The sequence below is a fragment of the Ischnura elegans genome, chromosome 9, assembly GCF_921293095.1.
Source record: "Ischnura elegans chromosome 9, ioIscEleg1.1, whole genome shotgun sequence".
In the NCBI taxonomy this organism is placed as follows: domain Eukaryota; kingdom Metazoa; phylum Arthropoda; class Insecta; order Odonata; family Coenagrionidae; genus Ischnura; species Ischnura elegans.
Window position 1 is genome coordinate 81283765 of NC_060254.1, and position 26041 is coordinate 81309805.

A 26041-nucleotide genomic window follows, 5' to 3' on the forward strand; every position below is an offset into this window, starting at 1 on the left:
ATCCATGACACCAATTTACATCCCGATAGCAGTGAAGTTTTCTCGGGTTTCACACCGAATCAGGTCCTCCATTTCTCCTTCCAACGTTTCGACAGACAACTCGCCCATCGTCTTCAGAGATTCAGGAATCCAATACCAAATCCTCAAAGCCTCGGGGTATACATACAGAATTCTGTGGATGAGGGCGGTTCAGCGTCTCCTGATTGGCTACCAGTCCCCTCGTATTCACTGATGACTTAATCTTGGCAAAGGTAGGAATGGTATCAGAATCCCGGGATCTTAAAAGAAAAGCAAGGTCAGACAAGAGCCTAGCCTTCTCCTTACGCAGCTTCTCAAGTTTCCGGATGCTACGATGAATCTCCTCCCCGTAGAGTCGAGTGATATAATTTTTTTTTCCCGGCGAACAATTGCAGTGAAGTTTTCTCGGGTTTCGCACCGGGTCAGGTCCTCCATTTCTCCTTCCAACGTTTCGACGGACAACTCGCCCATAGTTATCAGGGATTCAAATCCTCAAAGCCTCGGGGTATATATACAGAATTCTGTGGGTGAGGGCGGTATAAACCGATTTATTCCGTATCCTTCCGGGTACAAAGAGAAATACAAAAGGTCAATGCTCATTATTAGCATATGTTAACATTATGATCGTTGAGGAAAACTGGAATGAACTTCTAACACAATTTCCCTGAAGGTCGTCGGTTTGAATCTGTTTATTTGAATAAAGTCTGTCCAGTACTGCTTTAATATTTATTAGGCCCTATTTTGGTGAGACTAGTTTCGTTGACCAGTTTCTTTTAAATTCCAGAATTTTGAATAACATTGACTTATAATCTGCTAAAATCATCTACAAAATGGAATCCAGCAGCGAGCAATCTAATAACGGTGAACCCTTCCTATATTGTAATTAATGAAATTCCTGTGCAGTAAAATTAATCTTACAAACTATAGTTATAGAAAATAACACGATGAGTTTCAATTTTTCAAACACTGGATTGGTATTTGTTTCTTGTTTGTTTTTCAAAAAAATTTGATTGCATTGAATTACAATCCACGTTATCAAAAGCCTATTTTAAGTCCACAAACGCGATAAATTTGTTTTTCCCCATTGTCTTCTGTACGAGCGACCCAAGGGCCAATATGTGCCATTGTTTTCCCCAAAATCCAAATTGGTTTCATCCAGGAATTCCTTTGCTTTCCATTCTATTCCACTGTAATTGATTTTTATTCATGTCATAAACGCATGAGTCGTTAGGTCAATGGTGCTAAAATCAATGATTCCTTAAGAGGTTTTATTTCTCAAGAAAACCAGAAATTTATTGAAAAGCTGAACGTCTAATTAAAATTCGGATCTGGTAGATGGAAAAATCTTGAAAGATATCTGTGTAGGTGATGAGTGTGAACAAATAACGGCAATTTATTTTTTCTCAGCATTTTTCACACAAGGACCTATGCCGCAACTTTATCTATCTCGCATTCTTTCAAGGAAACGGAAAAGTCAATAATTTATTGATGTTTCCGCGCGAAGTGGGACACATAAGCCAGCAATTTCCGAAAATTACTACTTTCTCCCCATAAAACGGCAGTCTCGTGAGGGCTGAGCTTAAAGCCACCTAGTGCGTCCACCGGGTTGTGGATGGTGGGACGACCTCTAGATATATAGAGGTTAGCTGCGAGATAAGCGAATTCTCACTCGTCGAATTAGTAGTCGTGGACAAAAGTATCGGCGTTCTGAGGGGGTATTGGTCTATCCTTTGATTTGGTAGGCGACTTAAATGATACCAAAACCTTCGAAGATGCCATGATTTGGCGACTGGAACCCGCGAAAAATTATGCCTATCATCAGCCGGGGGAGATTTCAGCAGCTCTTCTTCACATGCGTGAAGGTGGGGACCATCCTGGTCGGTACATCGACGCACTTTTCATCACGGGCGTGGTAACGTTCAATGTAACGGCTCTAGCACTGAATGTGAAAGGCAAGGGGAAACCATCACATTATTATCCCGAGGATTAGCTACTTAACTAATTTTTATATCATAACGTATTCGAAATTTGGTGCCACAGAATTGATGATGAGGACCAAAAGGATCGCCCAAGTTAGTAATGAGGAAGTCGTAAGAAGAGAAGGAGAGAAGAGAAGCTCATGAATACCTTCTAATAAGAAGATGGAACAACCTAATCGGCCAATTCTTGGGACATCATGGCCTTATAAAGGCAATCGTCTATGGACAATCAGATGGTAAGAACGGGAAAGGGACACCTCGAACCAGGGGCGCAGCTAAGAATTAAGCCTAGGGGAGGTTTTAGGCGCAACCAATACTTAGGGGTAGGGGGTATTGCATACCAACCAGAGTAAGTAGGAGTTGCGGGGGCCCTCCTACAGAAAAATTTTAGTATAAATGGTTCAAAATGGCTATTTTTACGGTTTCCTGAGGGATATTTGATTGATTCTAACGTAATTCTATAAGTACTACTGATTCAATTAAGAAAATGGATTAAACTTAGAAATTTCTCTGAGCTCTGGGAGGGGTTTTAACCCCAAAACCCTCGCCTCACTGCGCCATTGCCTCGAACAAAATATATGGAAAAGGTAGAGATGGATGTGAAAGAGAGGAAAAACGTGGATGTGAAAAGAGTAGCTGATCGGGGAAATGTGTGGAGAGCTGCGTCAAACCAATCTTCGGATTGTTGACTGGTGATTATGAACACTACAGTGATAACATGCTTAAAATAATGTACCGGCAGCCCTCACGTATTTTTTTCTAGACGGACAGGGTGAGTAGTATATTGTGTGGGAGGAGTAAGGGAAAGAAACGGGGAGGAAGAATCAGAGAAGGGGGAGCAGAATGGCCAACTCAGAAATGGAATTTTGAGTAGCATTGGACAATTCAACTTGCCGTGGAGAGCGGAGAAAATGGATAGCCGACCCTTCCTCGCTGTCCCTCCGTCAAGGACTCCAACAAGGGACAACGCCCACTTCATAATCCACTTCGGAGTACAGCTGGGGGCATTCTGATTTACAGAAGGCATACGATGAAGTTCGTAGTTGGCAATGAAAATAGTATAGTCTGTTTGTTTTGCCTACATCTACATAAACATATTGTCCCGCAGGTCGCCTCAATAGCAGGGATGGAAATAGAAACTAAACGAAATTCAAAATCAGTAAAATTGAAAAAGTTCAACAGATTCAGGCTTCAATTGGTGGAAGTTAGACATATTTAAGTAAATGAAAGATCGTAGCACTTTTCCACAAGAATTTTTAATGCGTACAACGCGTTTCGGCTCACTGAGCCATCATCTGGTACAAGACGCTTGAACACATGTGAAGATCCCTTTTATACCCTTGAGAAAGGAGAGTATTGGAGTAGGAGAGGATTTGACATCTTTGAGGATGGGGGTGGGAACGGGTGTACAGAGTAGAGACAATGGGGAAAGATACAACTACGGGATGTGGAGAACCCACGTTGGAGGGAGGGTTCTAGTCATAACTGTAAAATGACGACACGTGGGGAAGACCATAGCAAAACAGGAGGAGGGGGTGTTAAAAATAAAATTGAAAAAGTTTCGTTCCCGGGAGCGAAATGTAGAAACGAAATGGATTTAAACCTGGGGAGCTAAACTCAATGTCGAAACGAAATCGGAGTCAGAATTACTTCGGTTCGAAACTAAACTAAAACTCTGAGACGAAACGAAACGCAGATAATTTTTCCCACCGGAGGGACCACGTGCCTTACCAACTAACAGTTTAGTTTCGACCCACACACCTAGTACGAAGTATGGTTGAATGAAGTAGAGGTTCGGTCTACCGTCATTAGATGCATGTGACACTCATATTTTTACCACTAACAGGAGAACTGTGACCGCAAACTGGCCATTCGATTTTTAAGCTCGATGGCTAAACCCCTCTACACGCATGTCAAACGTAATGGGTCGAAACTATTCCATCCTATCCCCCTCCACTCCACTTCTGGGATCGAAAAATGCGAACAGCGGAGTTTAGTTTAATTTAATAACGTTCCCAGGAGTAAAGTTTCGTCCCGGATTGAAACTAAACTCCTTGGTGATTTTAATTTCGTGCAGGAACAAAACTAAACCTAGGCCCGGCAAGTGAAACGAAACGTTTTCGTTTTGTTTCACTTGCCATCCCTGCTGAATAGGCATGTGACGGGGAGTGTTAAGGCCGTTTTACACGGTACACGGAATTGCGCTGGTTAGAGCTGCATTAATTTCTAAAATGGCGTGGAATTGCGCGAATGCATGAACGAAATTAGAACAGGGGCTATTTTGCCGTCTCGCATCCACGCACTCTCGTATGTGTTCTAGCAATTCACCGCTTTACACGACGCAATTTTGATTGCGCCTTCACACGTACGTCAGACTGCGCAATTCCGTGTACCGTGTAAAACGGCCTTTATAGTAACAGTTGAAGCATTTCCCACGTGGTAATTTATTTTGTCTGACCATGGTTTCGATACAGCGTTACATTTTCTTGTAATTTCTAATAATAGTACCTTGAAATGACCTTCCTTCTGCCACTGTGTTTACCCACCTTTATTAGCTTACACCACTACAATTGCAAGATCCTCAACAGCACGGTGTAGTTTAAGAATGCATTCAATATCTCACTATAAATATATTCAATACTTTTTTGCTCATACTTGGTTCTTAAAGTTTCTTCCCAACTCATCGGAACCCTTACCTATATTTTTATAGCCGTTTCCTTGGATATGACCATATCCTGAAAATATCTGTACATCACTAAACTACAAAAATTGTGTTCTAAAACCTCTTCTTTAGCAATCTTTTTGCGAGCTTCATACCAGTTTAAAGCAAAATACTTCAAGATCCTGCAACTTTTGGTAAAAAAAATAGTGCAATAATATTCACATAAGTATTTATTTTGCTTGCAAATAATAGGGAATTAAAGTGGTTGGAAGGAAATTACTTAGCTTTTCTACAAAAACTAGACTAAACAGTTTTTGTAGAAAAGCTAAGTAATTTCCTTCCAACCATAAAATGGAATTCTACAAAGTAAAGGCCTCAACATTTCAGTGCAGGGAATTAAAGGTTGAACAGATTTAATGGGCGATTTTGGGAAACCCATGGGCTCAAGTTTACATATTTTCCCGACGTAATACGATGCGAAATTAGTGTCCTTTCATAGCCCAATCAACTTCCCTCTTCTTAGTCCTATGGAATTACGACTTCGGCCCTACTTATTTCTCCATCGAAAATTCCAAGACGATAATCTTCTCCTGTGTTGGCCACAAACTGTATAAATCCTTCCTTGAATTTTAGTGAATATACAAAAAGATATGAATGAATTTGTCATGCCGCCGTAACAAGTTATCTCGCGCCATTCCTCTGAAAGGAGGCTTAGTAGAAGATTAGGCCGGTAGAGCTAGCTTCGGAGAATCCAAATGAACTTTGTAAAAGCAATAAGGATAATACGGTTAAATGAACGCTCTTATATGCTGGAACCACATTCAGAGCACTTTTTTGTGGCATTTTCCTGTGTTTATTTCTGTTTTTGAACAGGTACTAGTTTTACATATTTACATAATTATTTATCTCAGCTCACCTTCGGAAATTTTTGCGTTCTCTTTTTGTTTTTAGGGAATCATCTATCAGATGAAGCTGTATAGAGGCTCTTCATAAGTACTCGCTAGCTAGGAAATTTTTAATCATCATGTCTATTTTTTAACAATCTAAAACCACAAATTCTTGCAAAAACGGAAACATCGAGGTAACGTCATTTAAAAGTCCTCAAGTGAATTCAAAGTGTTTCAATACAGTTTTTACGAGTGTCACTTGTGAGGATATAATTGTGTCACTGTGTATTATCTGTATGTTCTGTATGATTCACACTAATTTGTATTATGAGCTAGCAATTAATTCGTGCTCAAAGTGGTAAATGAATCAAAATTGGAAAATAAAATTCATATATGAGGATAGTTAATACCCTTAGCAGAGTTTTTTAAAATAATTTTAAAGCCTAGGCTATAAAAATTGTAAATATTTTTTCTATATTTTCAAATGAATTGCATCATGGCAGTTGCATTGAACTTTTTTTTAATAGTTCCCTATTTTTCTCGGATTGCATAATATCCTAGAAATTTACCATTAGTGGTAAAAAAAAACAGTTTTTGTCGAGGCAAGGCCGGGATTTCGTGCCACGTTTAACATTTTTTCCGTATTTGCAAATGAATAATATATTTTGCCGAAGAAAATGCATCAACTTCAACCGCGTCTCCTCCTATTTACCATTATAGCGCTGCTAATTTGCCCATGCATAGGTAATTAGTCATGACCAGCTCTATTCAGGTGATGATGGAGACGAGAAAGGATAATAAGGATACCCTCGATCGATGAATCTGGCCTCCTTTTGTACCACGTAGTCAGGACTAAAAATAATACTAGACTCATCTATAATTTTCCATAACGCTCTAACATCTACTTAATTGACATTCCGGAGGCCTCCAATCTATTGTGACCCCTAATTGTATCAAAATAATTAATCTTTCAACTCCCATCAACGACAAAGCAATCAATCATGTATTGCCTCATCCCAGCTACTGTGAGGTAACAATTACTGACCCTTTATTCATATAAAAAAATGTAGTGAACTTCTAGCAGGTACGCATGAATGATGTTTTTAATTAACCCGAGCCTTTCTTCCCAAGATGATGTCTCATTTTTCTTTTTACCTTTATTCGCAGATCGATCGCCCCGAGCAGTTAGGTGGTTCCAGTTGCATTGACGGCGTTAGGTGAGCCCATTCATATTTTGAAAAACTCGCAGACACTAAAGATAATTCAATTTTATAACTCAATAACTATAAAATATTATGATATAAAAATAATTGTTCTACCATAGTGAGTGGATGTTTTTAATAGGCTAATTTTTATTTTAAGTTATTCAGAGACTTCTTCGATAATAATATTAATCACGAACACAAAAATTACTGATCTTGCATACAAATCAAAAAAGCACACTAAAAATTGCGATAAGAGTTTTAAAATAACAAATGAAAACAAGCCCTGTTCGTTATTTTTATACATGATAAAATGCTGCCCAGTCAATTGAATCAATAGATCAACAAAAATAGTCATTAAAGTTAAGGTGTATTTCTCTCAAATTTATATGTGTAGAGTTACATCTCTGGAGTCATATATTCAGAAGCTAATATTTACGGAATTCTGAACATACTTGAGTAATTTAGCATTTTAACGGATACTTTGAGGACCGAATACGAATACTTACATGGAATAGGACAGGGCAAGTGTCAAAGATATAGAAGATAATCATTATTAAGTATTTTTCTGAGTATATTAAATGAGAAGAGGCAATTGGTATCCGTTTATCCTCTCACGGGCACGCGATTTCCTTGCATCAAATATTATTGTGAGACGTGAAATGAAATAGGAATCCGATTTTTGGCAGAATCACAATTATGTTCTCTGATAAAAACTCATTACTATGAAATTTTACTGTGACTTTAATATTTAAACGAGACACCACTCGCCTTTCTTTGAAGGGACAGTGTTCACCTTCTCGGTACATTACATTGTCCGTACTTACAAAATCCTTTCACGCATGGTTGAAGCTCTCACCAACAATAGCAACTTTTCTTAATCAGCCACGTGCAGCTTCCAAATCATTTTCCTTTTTTAACATCCCCAACCGTTTTCATCCAAACGGCTTTATTCTTTGCAATCCCTTGCCTATCCACTTCTTAGCGACTTTTCAGCAAAGCCCCTATAACTCCTTAATGCTCCCTTTGTTAACTTCCTCTGACCCATTCAAAGTTACCAGGAAAAATATATATTCCTTGATGCATTATTCTGGAGTGAATTTCCGCTTCCTCTCCGTATGTATTGCTTTTCTCCCCAAAGCCAAATCTGAGACTCGATCCCGTTCCCGGTGAATTTTATCTGCTTTGCGGCAAGTCAACATCGGTCTTCGTGAATTATTATTGCAAGCCATATGTCCTTAAACGCCACATAAATTCATTTGTTTTTCTGCAGAGCTCTTTCATTTAGTATAAATTGTTGATTGAATAACTCTCAATTAGCTCTTATGTAAATAGGATACTTTAAACTTACACAAATTAAATGCTAACTACTGCTTCTACGATGGTTACTTTTTGTAATTTGTATAAAATTTTAACCACCACTCTCTCTCATCGTATTGCGGCGTTGTGTACTCACCTCTCATTTACATGTACTTACCACATTCCTTGAGAAAATGTAAGCAAGAATATGCTGGTGTATTTTTCAGAAACCACACAAGATACATCTGAGAAATAGAGAAGAGAACGCGCATTATCCTTACCTGTAGACCCAAGCGTGGTTCTGCGCGACAAATTCGTGAATGTTTTTCGCGCATCTTCGCGTACAATAATACGAGGTCCGTTTTTTTTCAAGCTCCAATGGACCATGAACAGAAGACGAAATGTTTGATTAAAACATATTTCATAGGTAAATATTAAGCAAACTTGTGGTGTCCTTTCGACGTATTCTCCTCGGCGATTGAGGAATTGGTCGTGACAAGCTTTACTATACCTTCTTCATAGGATGTTGCCGCCAATTACAAACATGAATGTTGCCTTTGTCCTGAAGCTCATCACACGTTTGAAAACGCTTCCCTACAAGCCACGTTTTCATTTCAGCGTAAAGATGGAAGTCACACGGCACCAGGTCGACATTGCACGGCGAGTGATTGAAAATGTCCCGTTGAAATTGCTTAAGGATCAGTTGGGCTGCGTGAGCGCTGAGATGGCGGACGATGTCATGAATCACAACGCTTTCGGAAGTCGGCATGTGTCTTCATCTGCTTTGAATAGGAACTGTCGTAATTTCACATCCCTAGTCACAGTGCATTGAAAACATCCTTTTTATCGACACAAAGGTCAAGACATGTCAATGCTGAAGCCATTGGGCGAGTTTTCTGGCTGTCGCTCCACAGTGCACACTTGGCGGGAGAATCAATTGAGGCAGTGAAGTTGATGATATTGCAACTAACCTTAAACTAACAACTTACGGTCAGAAATTAAGGGTGTAGTGCGGAGGACGCGCAATCGCCCTACCTGCGCAGTGCCCGCCTGTCGCTTTAATGGTGTTTTTGCTGAGCTTACGGAGGTTGAAAAAAAACGGTCCTAGTAACGTAATTCATGGTTCCCATGTTGTTACATCTGATTTGAACATTTTTTACCAGTAGTTCAGTAATCAGTTTAATGTGTAGCAATAGTAGTAAGTGTTCATAGTGTGGTAATAAATTTAAATCGTTTACAAATGTGAATGCGTATGCAACAAAGAGATCACAAAAATATATTACAAAAAATATCTTCGATTTAAGAATGAAATTCATAGTATTTGTATTTTATATCTTGTCTCACCTTTGGAATTTAGTTGCTACATTAATTACAGTTTAAATTCAAAGTATGGAAATAAATTGAAAATTGTTTAAAAAAATAAATTTTCCAACGAAGGAAAATATAAAAAACACTTTGCAGATCATACTTAAATGAATTTGCAGCATTGAAAAGGTCAGTTATTTTGGGATAGGAATGCCCAGGGAAGAGAATTCACCGGTACCGCATTCTTTGACTAGCAGCGTCGTGACTGTGTTTTCGGCTTGAATAAATATAAAACTGGCTTGTGGTGATTTCACACCAGGGATGAAGCACTCATCCTAGCCTAAGCAATGAATAGACCGACCCTTCCTCGCTCTCCCTCTGCCAGCTCCGACAAGGGACAGCGCCCACTTTATAGCCCACTTCGGAGTATTGCTGGGGGCATTCAGATTCGCAGAAGGCATACAACGAAGTTCATAGTTGGCAATGAAATTAGTTAATTTTGTTTGTTTTTTCGTGGCTCCTAAATAAGTCAACTGACCAATAGTGGGCACAGAAAAAACTCAATGGGGGAGGGGGGATGGAAAAGATGCATTGAGTTACCTTTACTTTTATCGTAGTAAAAAAATAATCAAGTCACATTCAAAGTTTGGGAAGGTTTTAATTAAAGTGATTATGTAAAAATACAAGACAATGCCATCTTATGATATACAAATTTAAAATTGTGGTTCTGCAATGTTTGGCAATACAGGCGGCCCCACAAGGGGGGGGGCGCCTCCTGCGCCCCCCATCTGTGTCCGCCACTGGAACTGGCGATGAGTTCAGGGGATGGTACGGAGGAAACTTGGAGGAAACCCTCACCTTACGGTCTACGCCTACATTTACGAGGACCCGTGCACGACACCACTAGAGCGTGTGGCACGCGGTGATTTCACGCTAAGCATGTAGCACTCATGCTAGCCTTAATCTGAAACGCGCTCGTTCTCAGGACTCAGGAAAAGTACTCACGACAACGATACGCGGTCAGATCAGAGACTAAGGGAGTACCAAGGACGCGAGTATGCTACTATGGAAATAAAACTACTAGTTCGTAAAAGATAAACGAAACGTTAGCGTAATTAGTAATTTATGTATGAGTTATAGCATGCCAAAATATTCATACGGATGCTTAGTTTTTACCAGTATAACATGATATAAACTACTCGTGAAGAACCTATTTTATCCACCCCGAATCCTAGAGATAAACTATCGGAAATATTACGGTACTTTATTGTATGCGGATAAAACGAAATCTTAAATCTCTCGGTTCTGCAGTCTATTTCCCTAATCTTATTACTTTGGTCCTTTTTACGATAATAATTAGGCTCTCTCAATACATCTTGAACTTCGGGCAAAAAGTGTTCTGCTTGGCATTTAAAGATTCAAAAGATTAAATGTGAATTTTTCCCTTCAATCGGCATGACTGACCAATTATTAATTTCTAATTAATTAAGTTACACTATTCGGTTTATCGTATAAATATTAGAAAAATTTGAAGCTTGCATCTGCAGTATGTATATATCCGAAGCCCTTTATTTTTCACACAGGTACCATACACTATCGGCATGTTGCGGCATTGTACTCCAAATGAGGTGTCAAGAGAGAATAATAATATCAGTCAATCAATCGTCTATTAGCATATTAAATTTGCCTTTACATAGTTTCGGTGCCCAAAAATAGGTTTATCATCAAACAAAGTCAAAGATAAAACAAAATAAATTTCAAAATACATTCATCCAAATACAAACACAATCATCACTGGTCAACAGTCCTAGGATTGGTTTGACGCAGCTCTCCACTCAGTTCTCCTATCAGCTAATCTTTTCACACCTACGTATTTCTTCTCTTTCACATCTCTCTTTACTTGTTCCATATATTTTGTTCGAGGTCTTCCTTTTCCATTCTTGCCTTCCACTTGTCCTTCGACGATTGTCTTCATAATTCATTCAAACACAACATGTTTCATAATTCTTAGAATCACATCGGTACACGGAAGCATCACAGTAATTTAAATATCTACCTATCAGTATAGATTCTCTTCCAGAATATCATTGTCTGAAACATTTCTTTGTTGAATAACTTCACCTTTCGATTGAAATGTTTTTTATTTTTATGCTAGTACTTTTTGTGAGTAAGCCATCGAAGTTTTTTAAATCTTCGTTCTTTTTCTTAAACATCGTTCTTTCACTTTTTCATCGCATCAAGAATTCCCATAATAAATCCTATTTTACGATTGACCTGCCCGCAAATTTACTAAATGTGTTTCACCCGTAAGAATTACTGGGTAACGTTAGTTTCGACCTTCATTCTGTTACTGGGGCGTCTCGCTCTTCAACCTCGCACGGGAACTGACCCGGTGGAACAACACGATGGTGTTCATGGAATGATACTTGCTCGTTATCTTCATGTAATGTTAATTAACGCATCCATCCTTTATACACGCTTGTACTCCTTTGCACGTCCACTTCTGATTTCTAATTGCACCTTTGGATAGCAATTCCATTATGTTTCTGAAAACGGGCTGGGAGAAGCTATCGTAACGATAAAAATGTGGACGCCACTAAAGATTGCGCCATTGCCAGTATACATATGCTATTACATCCATCGACAATGGAGGAAAATTGTGAGGACACGTTTCAGTTTACCATTGAAGCATTCAGCTAATGAGCTTGCAGATTCAATGGAGATAATTCGATGCTCATATCCATTGACCGAAGAGGGTAATAAAATAGCAGGGATGATACCTCAGCAAGAGCGTTACGCGCAAAATCAGTCTTAAGACCAAGAATAAGGGATTGTAGTTGGATTATGAGTGTAACACGAGATATTTTTCTCTGTTTATATCCCGCTGGCCTTCTAAAATGTTAAAGACACTAATTTTGATCCCTAACATGGACATAAAAGAATAGAGCATTATTACCTTCCAGCTGCCGCATGTGACATATTGCCTTGGTCACAATGTCCTTATCTCATTAAGATAATCTTGTAAATACCCATTCAACACACGGCTGCTCTATTCCTCGGCATCTTTTCACCGCACTTAGAGGATAGGCTTCGTGAGTTACTGACTTGAGATGACACATTTATTGACACGACTAGCCCGAAATATGGTTAATCGCAACATGAAAATTTATTTAATGAATTCCTGACTCGAGAAGTGCTTCATACGTGCCTTCAACATAGACATCGAGCATGTAAAGCTGTTATTCGTGAGAAAATCTGCTTCTTTCGGGATAGAAAAGGAATGCTTCCAAGGCACTTAGATACAGTTTGTTTCACCTACCAAAAGCTTTTACCATTTTGATGCCACGAGACGTTCCTGCAAGCATTTTTCCCCTTTTTTTATTCCCTTCCATTCGACTATGTGTGTAAAGGATAGGCTGTCGTTGAAAGGTATGGGAATGGCGGATTGGAAATTTTGTACCAGTCAATATGTAGGATAGGGAGTGACAACTACTGGAAATGCTTGCGTTCTACGAAGCTGACGTTCTGGGGAATGCAAAAATCTTGGGCCACATGCATGTGCCATTTGAGAGCACGTTATCTTTTAATACTCCTTATTATACTCCTACTTTTTCGACGTAATAGCGTGGTTTCCTATTATTTTTATTGCTGAAATCGAAAGATTATTACTCCTATAAAATATTATATTATATTAATTAAAATATTAAATTACTATAAAATATCTTTGCTATTTTTTAATAAATATGATTATTGGGCAACTTAATTGTCCTTGTTATCTTATTCCATTCAATTCTTAAATTTCAGTGACAGAAAGGCTACAGACAAATCATTATCCAACCTGTGAGTTTGAATACGAAGCAATAGGGTGGTTTCCTATTGATTTTTATTGCCTAAATCGAAATATTATTACTCCCGGAGTACATATTTCACGCTTTTAGAATTTAAAATGACGATATCTATTCTTCGCGATTAAATGAAAAGTGAAAAATATTTTTGAAGCGCGCGAAAACGCGACGGCAAAGTATGACTGCTGGGAAAAGCCCGTGTGGCGTCTGGCAGCTGCTGTGTGAGGCCACCTGGGTGCGAGGCTATGAGCGCCGCTACGAAGCAGCATGCTAGCATGTAGCAGAGTACCCTGCTAGGAGGTAGCGCTTGGCTTAAATAAGGATAATTAAATACCCTATCAAACGAAGGAAACTTTCTGACCATAGGCAATTCTAATAGGTGATTATTAATAGATGTTTCCCTGAGCTCTGTGCCTCATGCATGCATGGGCAATCTCAGACGATTAAAATTCCTTATTACTCGTAAAGCATCTAGGTCCCTGTGACGTCACGTTGAGTGGCAATTATTGGGCGCCAATATGGCCTTTTTCAAATAAGGTTAAAATTGACCATTGGCATACGTCTAAACTGGGATTTCAAATACCAAATAAATTGTATATTATGAATACACTATACAATAATGTTGGGTAACGTATCGCAATCAATGCCTTTCGTTTTCTTTGATGAAGGAAACTACCATATTGAGGGGGTGAGAAGCCAAGGGGTACAAGAAATTTTTTTTCTAAGCGGAGTTTGGTACGGAAATCAGGTAAAGAAAACAAACGAGATAAACTACATATTTAATTGTATAATTACTTTGCAGTCGATGTCAGCATAAAACTCGGCTAAAGGCACTCGTAAACCTTGGCCACCAAGATTTTGTGTATATCTTCTATGAGCAAATGAGAAGAAAAACATTGTACTTATCCACCAATTTTTTTTCACGGTACTACAAGTTACGAAGCAGTACTTGAAGATGACGCCACTGCTTCATAACTGGTAGTAACGTAAAAATAAATTGACGGAAAAGTACAAAGTTTTTCTTATCATTTGCTCAAAATTAACCTCCACAAGTTTGAGCTTGAGACAATAGAGATTATTTCTTCTATTAATTTATGTGACAAACTTTGGTTAGAAAAAAATCACTTGTACCCCGTAGCTTCTTACACCTTAAATTGAAATGCATATTAATGAATTTGGGGTAATTTAGTCGTATTTAAGAGATAGGTCGTGCTCGGGCGCAGCATAGAAATTAATTGAGGAGTGAGTCCAACTAGTGATTTCTTCCAGCCCAAAAGTGAAGTGAAAGTCGTCTATGAAGGTACCTTAGCCAACGAGTCTCATTTTCTTATCAATTTCATTGTTAGCGATCTGAACTGAATTTCCAACCTCGTTTGCCAAGACTATAAAGCAGATTATATACCGGCCTCGGTACCGGCGGGGTGCGGGCGGAAAGTGCGGCGGGGCGGTTGTTCGAATATGTTTAATTATTAAATGTGTTGTACCGCCCGATGTAAAATGGCCAATTTGTACTCTATTCGGTGTTATGGGATTAAATTTTACAAAACAGAAAATAAATTTTAATATTTCTTGGGAATGACCGAGTTTTTTTTTATCACTAACCCAAGATTTGATGCCGAAGTATTACGGATAAATTTCGTCCTACTTAATCATCGCGTGCATGATTGGTCCCGTGGTTGTCACGAAATATCCTGAAACGTTTCAAAATCTCATAACGCTTCCTGGAAAAAAATACCTCCTGGAATAACTCGTAAAATAATTTCATCTTACGCTGGTGGCGCCTTCCATATCCCGTCATCGTGACAAGAAACGACGACCAAGCGAAGATAGAGACTCGCGCACCGCACCATGCTCCTTATCTTGTGTTTTGGCTTCCGTATTGCCACCGGGGCTTGGTCGTAAATTCACATTGACCAATCCTCCGCCTCACTTCAAGAAGGTCTCGTCTGATCTCTTTACATTTCATGGTCTCTCTCTAGACCACTAGAGAGGCTCCGTAGACCGGAGTGGAAAAAACTGGCATTCTTTCAGAAGTAGACAAATTTATAGGTGCAGCGGAAATCCCCGGCCAACTAGTTCGGTTCAAAAGATCCCCTTTAGGCCTCTGTGGTAGGATTTCAATTCGCTTCTCCGGGTTTTCTTCGCTCTAGCAGACTTCAACCATTCCCGTGGCGAGTGCCGGAAATTTACGGCGGAAGTAACGTAAATTCACGAGTGTTAATGTGACAACTAGTGGGTAGAAGGAGAATTGCAAATCAAATAATGTTGAATATAACTCAAGAAAATCGATTCTCTTAATAAGCAATAATTTTATCGAGAAACGTCGCAACAATATACTTCGTCGGTCTGATAAACTTCTAAATATCCATTGATTGATTGAAAACTATTATCATGACTGCTCAGTTATCCTGATACATTGGTTGGATGCAGCACCGCTCCCAATTCATCTACCTTAATCCGTAGATCACTTAATACATTATTTATCATTTTTATTATATGTCATAAGCGGTTTTTTTTTCTTAAATGCTCATTCCAACCATTTGTCCTTCGATGATTGTTTTCATCGGAAATTAATCTCTTGTGATGTAGGTTACAATGATTCGAAGTTACTTGTCCATTTTCTCTTTATAGTTTCGGGAAAATGTTTTTTCTCTCATACTCTTTGTGGCTTCTTCATTAATTATAATAAACTATGAAACAAATATTTACTTTATTAAGAGTGTCCACTCGTGTCAAATGAAATTTAGCCAAGGGAAAAATTCGATTAAAAAAACTCGATGGGTGCCGCTTGGTCGGTATTTAGGTGTAAAGAAGGAAACTCCTGATCAGTGAGGAATAGTGCGGCTTACTGAAGTGAAAACTTTGGAATACCTTAAACATGCACACTAAATCCCCTTTGGAAGAGGGCACTGATTTTGAGGGTCTATTGTAAAATTATATGCAATCATTTGAAACAGGCTTTAGTAAACTGAAAGGAAAAGAAAAGAATGATCCATTGAGAAGAGTAAGGAACATTGGTGGTCCCACTGAAATTAATTACCTTTTTTCAAGGATACATAAATACCTAAGTGAGGAGGAAATACCTATTCATATATTGGTGGGTAAGTTAACACTATAAAAAACCCTCGGTCATTTTTGAACGTGAAGTTTCGGGGTCCGTATTGCGAACTGGACTCGTTCATATTTGAAGAAGGTCCCAGGACTGCAATGGAAAAAAGCAGTAGACAAATTTATAGGCGCTGCAAAATTTTCGGCCCAATGTTAGCTCGACGTGCTCCACTATAGTTGAGTGCCGTTAAAATCACGTTGTTAAAAAAATGATGTAAATTTTATGGACGGTACTTTTAATAAAACCGTCACAATATTCAATCCTCCCCATATTTCGCTTCTTAACTTTAATTTACCATTCTTAACTATTTCTTCGCTGCAATCCATTTATCAATCCTGAGTCTTATTCCGTGGCTGGCACTACCATCGAAAATCGATATCTATAATTCGCTCCTTTGAAACAATCGTTGCGAGTGTTTCAGAATGATTCTGAGTACGACTGATTACGGCGATGTCACCTGTTCCCAATACTCGATGGCAGTTCGTCGAAATAAAGGCGTGCGTAGTGTTTGCAGGCGTCACCTTGACGACAGGTGCGGTAGCCCAACGCCTTGGGACTCGGGTTGCGTCTCCACGAGCGACCGATGATAATGAGTCGACGACACTGCTAACCCTATCCCGCTTCATCGAACCGCGGTAGTGGTGAGGGTGGAGGGCCTAGAGGAGGAAGGGGGGGGGGGCGGCAAAGGCCATAAGGGCTGCTCAAGTGGACAAACAAATCAAGTTCCGCTTTCAATGCCCCTGACCCCCCTCCCCACCCATATTACTTCCCCACCCAAACCATATGGGAAGAATTTATGGCGGGATATAAAATGTAATTACGTCACTGTTGTGCGTATCTCCCCGTGTTGACGCTAATGGGAACGGTTGGGAATCTTTTGTCCAGGAACTAAAGTGAGCGAGCGGTCTGCAAATGCTATTATCTTTCCTCGCCCACGCCAAAAAGCGACCGAGGAGCGCTCCAGCAGCGTGGAGTCGAAAATTCGGTGGAGAGAAAATATGTCCTTTGCGAGGTTCCATTAACGAATCGTTTACTACATTAACGAGTGAATGAAATATCCTGCTTTTTTATAGAGTAGAGAATACCGCGCTCGGACGCGCTACGTTGAATATTTCCATTTGCTGCGGAAAAAGCTGTCCCCTCGATTTATTTTCAAGTAATGGACACCGTATAAGCGCGAGAAAAATATTTAATTAAATATTTTTAGATTTGCCATTTAGAATGCAAACAAAATCCGTATTTACTCTTGAAAAAATGTAAAACCATAGTCCAACGTTGAGCAGTATTTTACACGTCAGTGTTTTTACCGTTTTCATCTCAGTTTTTATTATTTGAATTAATAAAATGATATTATTTGATGCTCACATTTCCAAAATTGATGCAAGAACTATTTTTTAAATAAACTCTGGAAGTATGAGGAAAATATCAAATGCTTTTAGCGCACGGTGTACTCAAATTATCAAAGTACTTGAAAAATCACCATGATGGCAAAAAAGCCTTTATTTTATTGATAAAGCTATTGGAAATAAAAACCGTCGGATTACTTTTCAATCCATACACTTCATCTGTTAATTTTCATTAAACATTCAAAATCGTAATTCAATACCTCGAATTATGCTCTTGAAAGCGTACAATAAAACTTTATTTTAATGATAGAACAATTTCGCGATCAGACGTCGCAGCACTCATTTTCAAGAATCCCAGCAATAATGAATTTAAAAAGTATTTCAGCAAGTTCATAGCTTATTCTATTGAATCTTAGTTGTCAGAGTGAACCTAAGAGGTAAATACTGCCACGATGAAACGTTTGCGCTCATATGAATACGCCATTACTCTTTCGGAGATATAAGAAGTGGTAAGATGAACACATTGGTATTCTTCAGCTGAATTCCTTGTATTCTTTATGGTAATTTGTCGGTTCCTCTTCTCCATTCTGCCTTTAACATTTATTCTATCACAAGTAATATTTTCGTCGATTTGTCTAAATACCTTTTATTTGCATGTGACATGTCTTGTACGGTCTGTTTTTCACTTTCTGTACTTTCGATATCCATCCAATTTGCTTTTCATTCTTCTTTTCTAACGAGCGTCCACTAGTTAATATTTATTTAAGTATACCGGGACTAGCCACGGTGATAACTTTTACGGAGTCACCCGCACAAATAGTGCGAAAAATCTACACAGGAAAAATCATTCGCCTTGACCGGGATTCGAACCCGGACCCCTCGATTTCCGACCGAGTGCTTCCACAAATTTCCACAGGGGAATGACGCCTCGGTAGCTGAACTGGCTAAAGCACTAGTTAATATTTTCCGTACAGTATGTTTTACTCGTCTTTTCATACCTTTTAGTTGCGCATTACTTTTTATTTCCATAGCATTTATACCTCTCCAGTTTCAAACTTCTGTTTTTTCCCGAAATGGATTGAAAGAAACTTTGTTTCTGCGTAACCCACGTTGAAATAAATTCGCTGGGAATTCTCTATTATGAGCCATTTTCACACAACTCCATTCTGCTCGTATGCTTTCACGGGGCTGTTTCTGTTGTCACTAGCTGTTTTCCTGAAAATATCAAAACACGATTTCCACACACGTAGGGTTTGTTTTAAAACGACGCGTCCCCCAATGTTTGAAATTCAGATTTGGATCCTTCTCTATGGTATCACCAAACATCGGGGGTCATTTCATATTCCCTCCCTTCTAAATAGGAGGAAGGACAAAAGCGGGTAACGGTTAGATTGTCTCCACTTTTACCCTCCCAGATTCTACACTCAGGGGTGTAGATATACGCAGCGCAAATGTTTACGGCCATGGACAATAGACAGTTTTAGAAAGGGTCATTTGCTCACTTTTCTTTCCGGTAGTTTGTGTACCTCTTTGACACACATCACCCCCACTATTCTGCAAGTATAGAGAACGTTAGCTATCGCAAGGTTTTGCATTGTAGCTACTCGTTTACAGGCATCAAGTTTCCGAGTTGTTCCAAGTTTTTCCTTGACAATTTTCCGCGATTGTTTCCAAATGGATTTTTATACGTTTCCTGTGCTACATTGATGAAATGAAGAACTATTGCTGAAAATTAGAATTAAAAGCGTTAACAGTCAACATAAACATCAATTGGAATGTAAGACTATTTTTATATCCTCTTAAACAGTAATTCAATGATTGAAACTTGTAAATACTGGCCTTGTATTTTGGCGAGTTGAACAGTATTCATTTCGTGAGGTGCAACGTCACGTCACGTGTAAAGAAGTGTAAATAATTTCAGAAATACTTCTAGTATGTGTAAATGAGGTAGTATGATTTCCAGGGGGTTAAACAGAATATAATGCATACAACGTTATTTCGGTGTGTTTGGCATTTATATGAGTACGTGGCTTAGATTTAAAGCTTTTCGGCTAAAGAAATTTTCTGTAAGCTTTGGGTTAAGGCAACTCGTAAAATGTCATTACTTCATTACTTTTTATCGTATATTTCCTTTTCCTTAGGTCAGGAAGCAGAGTCTTACCCAATAACTCGAGGAAACTCATAGCTTGTTTTTCTGGAATTGTTCCTGTTGTATCCTGATCTCTAGGTTTTATCCGTATTTTTCTGTGAGAGTATTTGCATACTACCCTGCTAGCCGCTTCAATAGGTGGATGGCGGGGGTTGTTAAACGCCAGCATTAGAAAATAAAAAATAAATGCTGTAACAACGCTCCGCTTAGCATTTATTAAAGTACTTCATAGTTCGGAGGAAAAAATAATGCCTATATTTATCCGTTCAAAAAAATATCTCTCTCAAATCTCTCAAAAATATCTCTCTCTGGGTTAGTTATTTGGCAACCCTATTTAAAGAAACATATTGTAATGCTAGAGCAGGTTCAAAAGAGATTATTAAGATTTCTATATTTTGTACTATATCATGTGTATCCACTTTTCGAAAAGTATGTTTGTTATAGTGATTTTTTAAAAGTGTTTCGTCTCCATACCCTGCAGAATAGAAGAATCATAAACGATGTGCTGATTCTGCATGATGTCATCAATAAGGGCCTATGTTACGAGTTACAGAAGGAAATAAGCATAGTAGTTCCAAATGATAATCGCCGGTTGAAAAGAACATTATACATATCAAAGGTTAAAACAAATTATTGTTCCAATACCCCGAAATGTTCCGAAGGATTTGTGAAGTATATAACAAAAATTTCAACGATCTAGACTTGTATCAAAAGAAAGACTGCTTTGTAAAAGATGTGAAGAATATGCTTCGCGACTGTGATAGTATTTAATTAATATTTTTCAGCATTTATTACCATGATTTTTACTATTTTTGTGGCTGTGACCAATTAATTTATTTTCAATTTTTTCTGTAGTTACATTCTTGGATTGTTCACCTATAATTATGTATATGTTGGGCGAACATAAAACATGATAAATTATCCTCCCTGCCGGATCTAAAATTATAGAGGGGTTCTACGAGCTCAAACGTTATTCGCGCCGCTCCGGGAGATATCTTTTCTCAATTTCTCAAGCAATCTAAGCCTACCGCTCGACGTCAAAGTCTCTAGCAACTTCCAGCCTAATTCGTTTGAAAACCGTCTCACGCTTTATTTACGCCCGTAACAGTTTTTGGACGAATTGCACAGCTTTCCTTTGTATTTTTAATAAGTTTTTGGATCAAGTGTTTCCGCATCGGATCGCCTATAGTACTCGCTGCATAATCAACGAGTGTCCAAACGAGAGCGAAACAGAGCGCCTCTTTTACTGTTTCCTCCGAAAATCTTCGCACAACAAACTTCATCTACATAATACCCCGCAAGCCGCCTAAAAGGCGTGTGGCAGGGGGTGTTAGGACACCAGCCGTTTACAGCTATTAAAAAAAAAAAAAAGAAGTGCTCTAACGAGGTTGGGACAAGCGTTTATTAAAGTCCTTTATTGTTCGGGGGAAAAACGAATTCTTATATCTATCCGTTCGGCAAAAAATCTCTCTTAATTTATCGCTTCTGTCGGACCTGGAAATATAGTGTGGCTCTAAGATTATGTTCTCTGTGTCGCTCTTAAACATATCCATTCTTAATTGTTCAAGCAATCTAAGCCTAGCGCGCAGCCTCCGAGTCTCCAACGGCTCCCAGCCTAATTCGCTTAACATCTGGGTAACAATGTCTGTACGCCCGTAGCGGTTTTTGACGAAACGCGCAGCCTTCCTTTGTATCTTATTCAGCTCGCTTGAGGTATCCTGGCATCTATTTGCAAGAGGGAACGAAATCCCTGCAAAAATCTTCTTTGTGTACGAGACCCTCATATTAGCCCTTCGAACTCCTTCTCCAAATGCATGCTACTACCACAGCTTTCATTTAGTTCACATTCCCTGTAATTATGGACCAACGTAAATTAAAATCTGAAGGCCTTCATTGAGTGGACGAAGGAAAACGTCATGAAAGTGAAGGGATGTGTCATTTGAAATGTTGTAAGTATGGGCGATGCCATGAATATAGTGGCTAACGTTATGGCTACGTTTATGTAGTTGATGAAAGCCTTTGCGGACCATTGGTTACATGTAAAATTCGTTACAAAAATATGCGGAAAGCACCCAAAAACGAAATTAATTTGCTTGTAAAATTTGACGACTTGTTATAATGGATATTTCAATTATTTTTAATGTAATAATTAATAATATTTTTTTTGATCAACATGATTCTCACTTAATGCCATCGATGCTTCAATACTTTTATTAAAATAAACTAATTAATAAAAAGTTAGCTAAGTATTATAAACAAAATAATTCTGTTCTGTATCAAAATTATTCTGGCATCAATGATACAGTTAATCCAATATTTATCTTTGAAAGACGCTGAAATTATTCCGCTATCGATAATTTTTTCAATTTTCAAGAATTTTTAAACGTGAGCATTTAAATATCTTCGCGAATTCGTACTTTCCTCACCCTATATAATGATTATAATATCGTATTTTATTTTTAGTTAAGCTGTAATGTTCAAATTATATTTAATTCTCCTCTTTTGGGTTCTTAGTTCCTAAAACTTTTGTGCCGTGGTATTCTTGTTTTTGGTTTAAGAAGTTGAAACTTGGAATGTAATATAAATTTTATTCTTTCAGTGTGCCACTAGGTAGGATAAATGGAACCTTCTGATAAGCCTTATTGCATAGAAGGACCAAGCTGAACATTTTTATTATTACCACGTTGCGTAGCGGGGTATTTAAATTCCTAGGAACGCCGATTCTGGGTGGAGGTGTTGAGATTGGAAATATGTGCCTATTAGGGCGTAATGCCTTTGGTTTAAACATGGTTAAAAAGCTAATGTTTAGAATATAACTTTACCCAATCAAACGTTATGATGCATCAATTCATTATGAATTACGATCAACAACTGAAAATGTACTAACGAATACGTATTGTGCGCTTTAAAATTGTTTAGGTTGACGCGCCTAAATGACGAGAATCTTCGTCATCCGTCCGGAACGTTCGGGAAAAAAACGACGAGAATTCTCGCCATTCGTACGCAACGTGTTATTATAAACTATACGAAGTTAATAGTGAATATATATTTATATGAAAAAATAAAATAAATTAATAGAAAAATAGGTAGAAGGAAGTCATTCTCGGCATATTCTTCGGGCCGGAGAACCCTATTTTATGTAACTGTGCATGCCTAACTCCGTCCGTTGGAGCTTTGGTAGGGATGGGTGTCTGGTGTGAGGAGAGGGGAGTGTTTTCTTTCCCGCGGAGCTCCGATCGCCCGACATGACATCAACTAATATCAAGGGCCGCAGGGAAGGGTAGCCACGACATCGAGCAAAAAAGGATAAGGTCGGAAAAAAAAACAATTGGTGTAGGAGCGGAAAAAATGGATTCCAATTTTAATAGAATTTATCTTCACCCACTACACTCAAGAAAGGTATGCGATAAATATGGAAAGGTCGAAGCAATGATTTTTCGCCCACATAATTTAAAAGCGCATCTTCCGTTTTTTAGAAAAAATTTTAGTAGTATTAAAAGTTAGAGCTGTCTCGGCCCAGATTCCGTGGTTGATCGTCTTTATCACAAACTTCGTTCAACACGTTTACCGGTGCAACCTTTCTAGATTTATGCACTACATAGCCGCAGTATATATTTAAGGAAAATTTCGATGTTAGAGCAAAATCTGCTGTATTTATCATCTCCGTGAGGACCATCATTGACAGTCTTCATTGGCAATGGGGACATTGTTGAAACATATGAAAAACATAATATGCCCTATATTTTATTTTATATTATGCGAATCGGCGTAGAAGGATTTGATTCATACGATAAATCAAATTTAAAGGATTTCCTTAGCAAAGCGTCGCGATTCTTCAAGAACTTCTTACAGCGAACAGAGAGTCTTGCACAGCTTTTACTTCTACATCCAATCAAAGCCCTGCGAATCACCTCTAGAGTGTTTGGCAGTGGGTGATCAATTATCAGCATGTAATAGGACCTCCACATGAACACAGCAGAGTTATAAAAATATTACGTATAGTAACAAAATATACGTTTCTTTTCATAGAAAACTTGCCAACGCTCAGTAATATTATCAATGACAGACACTTTATTTCTTCCAGAAGATATTTTTTTTAATTGTTTGACCGGTTATGGCTGTTACACCAATATCAAGTACAGAAAATATGAAAATATAAAAAATGTAAATATATTTTTTATGTTTCTGTACTTGATAATGGGGTAACAGCCGAGATCGGTCAAAATTTTTGAAATATATATTGTGGAAGTAAAAAAGTGGTTGTTATTGATAATATGGAGCCCTTCCACCACAAACAAGCTTCAAGTTTCAATTTAAAATCGCTTAGTAGTAATTTATGTAGCAAATCCAGGTAACGTTAAAACAATAGGATAGTAAAAACACGAAATGAATCGTCCTAGCTAGTGATGCCATTTATGCTATTAATCGATGCATCGTTGCTATCCCACATGATTTAGGTTGGGTGCTGCTAGAGACCCCGACTTTGGATAAAACATAACAAAAAGGTATCCAGAGAAGTGATGTCACACCAAATATTTTAAAGCCCATTATATTTTTCCTGTGACCAAAAAGCCCTTACTTAATGAATATAACTAACAATGGTCAACTCGGGAGTGCCTTAATTGAGTCAACAACAGGGTACCTTACCTTATAATCCAGGTTTAAATTTTTGTCACTTGCGGGAGTGGCTCTCAATGGCAATTTTAATCTCTGTTCTGTAGACACTTCCCTTGACTAAATTTTCCCAATAGCTGCACACCCGTAATACTAAAGGTCACCGATGGGCATCATCATTCTGTTTGTAAGGTTTTCTGCAGGATTTTTAATAGCAAAAGACTAAAACAACCCAAGAACATAAACTTTCGTGACTTTAAGACGTGCAAATTCCTATAAATTCGAGAAATACGATCTTCTTTGACTGTAGGGGGTGGATTGTCTTCAATTTAAGGCATGACGGCATAGCATGTAGAAGGGGTGAAGGAGAAGGAGCTCCTTGCAAACTCGGCTAAGGATGGAGAAAATTTTCAAAAGACTTATTAAATGGCGAATTAGAGGAGTTAAAAAATACTTTTAAGAGTAATAATGATCAGTTTCTTTAGAGCATGATCGCATGGAAACTCTGATGTGAGTGGATTTTTTTATTCCCACAACCATGGCAGTATCTTTTGTACTGGTTCTCTTAAAGAAAATATAATACTTATATTTCATTCATTGAACTGTGATCGCTGCCTTAATGTTAGGTCCTTTTTTTACATCGTATTGATTGCCCATATCTTACGCTGGATTGCTTTTATAATTTTTTAATAAAGTCAACTTTTTGCGGAGAGATGTCGTGGAACAATACATCTAATGATCAGCGAAGATATCGTATTGCCCACAAAATTAATTATAACAGCATTATACTCGTGTTTCAATCGCCACACAGTTTCCTGATTCAAAGGTTTTGTCTTGGATCTTATACAAATAAATATGACGTTTTTTTACTGAAAACCAGGCATGAGTAGAATAAAAGCAGAGACTGTTCTACAAATGTTTTTTTTATATTATTGGAACTAGGCAGTACTTCGGCGAAAAGTGATAAACTTCATTTAATTGGATCCAGAATGTATGGTAAATTTTTAATAAAGCAATATATTACAAAAGAAAACAAATTATCCCCTATCGGGAATGAATACGTTTGAAAACAATTTGTGAACATTTAATTAAAATTTGCTGTCTCTTTCTCTAAAGCTGTTAAAATTATCCATTCACTCTTCTGTACATATTTTCCTCGCCTGCACGATGAAATAGCTAGATTAAACCTAACAATCAGTAACTGCCAATTATGGAGAGTAAATTGAAATGAGATTATCATCCCAAAAAAGATAAAGTCGCCTAACAAACATCAAAAATCAGATGTTTGACCAGGGAGGATGAAGTTCATCACTTTAATTCCTAGCCACTCACTTGTGAATTCCACATAGGTATCTTAATGCTTCTATCAAAGATGCAAACTGTCAGATATTTTAATATTTTTCAATGGCAAGTAACCTCTTAAATTTTTTTACGTTTATCTAAATACTTCTTGTAAAAATGTAAACTGGAAGATATTTTCAGATATCAAGGCCAGATGACATCTTGAAAATTTTAAACGTTCTATTCATATTCTCAGCGATTTGATTATGCAATTGTAATTCATTTACAAAGTTAACAACCTAAATGCCAAAGACGGGACGAAAATGGTAAATAATAACACGCAGT

The 26041-nt window shown here is 38.1% G+C and overlaps 1 protein-coding gene across 1 annotated transcript in view; it reads left to right on the forward strand.

Annotated features, from left to right (window-relative positions):
* Nucleotides 1-26041, forward strand: part of LOC124165591 (somatostatin receptor type 5-like) — a 264040-nt gene that overhangs the window by 186614 nt on the left and 51385 nt on the right. The window contains exon 3 of the mRNA XM_046543049.1: nt 6714-6763. The gene's annotated coding sequence lies outside the window, so the exon portion shown is untranslated. The remainder of the gene's footprint in view (nt 1-6713; nt 6764-26041) is intronic.